Raw genomic sequence first — 1,744 nt, 5'->3', positions numbered from 1 at the left:
CACCAGGAAAATGGAAGGAAAACGAGGAGTATGTGGGACCACACAAATCCAAGGGCATAGGGAGTTTCAGAGTTCAAAGGTATGGGAATGGGAAAGAATGCTGTAAAGAGGTAAAAAACCACAAAGAGAGGAAAGTGCCTGAAGAATTTGGAAACAAGAGGCCCATTTCACTGTGATCTTGGTGAGAGCAGCTTTGGTGGAGTGGGGGGATACAGGGGACCCCACTGCCACCTGACTCCTCTTTGTGGGGATCTCCTCATACAAGGGTGACCCTGGCATTTCTAGGGGTCCCAGACCCTCAGGGCTGAGCCTCTCGGGGCGTAGTGTGTTTAATAGTCACCACCTGGTAGGAGCACGGCTGCTTCTCCTTGAGCCTGGTCCCCAGTACCAAGCCTGTCATGGCCTTTTCTGTGAGAAAAGGCCATCGGTTGTCTGCCTTCTATGAGGCCTCCACTTGTTTTCCTGTGTCCAAAGAATCTGCCCCCTTTATACATTTACTGAAGTCTCGTGGGTCCTGGCCTTGAGGTGAGGGGTTGGGATGAAGTTTCTTGATGATCAGTTGTCTTAGTTTGCTGGGGCTGCGGTAACAAAGTACCACAAACCGGATGGATTAAAACAACAGCAATGTACTGTCTCATATTTTGGGAGGCAGAAGTATGAAAGCAAGGTGCTGGCAGGGGCACGCTTACCCTGAGGTCTGCAGGGCTGGTGGTGGCTGGCAAGCTGTGGCACAACTTAGTCTCTTCTCTGTTCTGTGACTGTCTTCTCTCTGTCTCCTGCTGACTGTGTCCAAATTCCCTGGGCTTATAAACACATCAGCCATACGGATTGAGGGCGCATCCTAATTCAGCTTGGCCTCACCTTAATTAATATCCTCAAAGACCCTGAGTCAAATGGGGTCATGAAACAAGGAGTTAGGATTTGAATATATCGTTTTTGGGATACAGTTTGATCCAGAACACTAGTTCACATTTGTTGAGGGGAACTGGGGGTGGTGTACCTTGGGGCCCAGAATTTGATCATAGCCATCACCCAAGCCCTTCGCATTTCCTAGGGAGACGAGATTCATACACAAGGTAAAAACACAACTGGAGGCAGCAGAAGGTCCTTTTGTGTCCAGCCAAAGGTAATGGCGCCATCTAGGGGTCACTGAGGGACAGCATGGGGCATAATAGTAATAACCACAAAGGGAGTCGGCCCCAGTGGCGGAGCCTTCAGGAATTGGATTCTGTGCTCCTCCTGCTGATTAACGAGAGACGTGAACCCTACAGTGACGTGAACTTTGTTTCATGGCCAGATGTTTGAAAGCAACACGAGAGATGGATTGAACAATTTGTGAGCCTGGGTATAAATGAGGGAGGGGGAAGATCAAGTTTTGGATGTCTGAGTCCTACAAAAGCAGTGCTAAAGGAACTTCATATAAGAATTCCCTTCCAGAATATGACAGAAGTGGTCACTGTACTTGTGTGGGGACAGGTAGTAGATCACAGCTGGGGACAAGTTTAGGGTTGGATGCAATAAAAATGCAGCATGGGAAGTCGAGTCCCTGTGCTTTGCTTATCTAATGAGACCCAACACTCACTCACAAACTGCCAGGTGCTTTCTGAAACATTTTGAGACATGTTAACTCATTAGCCCTCACAACAACCTGTGAGGTAGGCACTACCTTATTCTCCATTTTATATATGAGGAAATTGAGGCCCAGAGAGGTTAGGCAACTTGCCCAAAACCATACAGCTTTTGC

The sequence above is a fragment of the Tamandua tetradactyla genome, chromosome 17 (assembly GCF_023851605.1).
Source record: "Tamandua tetradactyla isolate mTamTet1 chromosome 17, mTamTet1.pri, whole genome shotgun sequence".
Lineage (NCBI taxonomy): Eukaryota > Metazoa > Chordata > Mammalia > Pilosa > Myrmecophagidae > Tamandua > Tamandua tetradactyla.
This window is presented reverse-complemented; position numbering follows the sequence as displayed.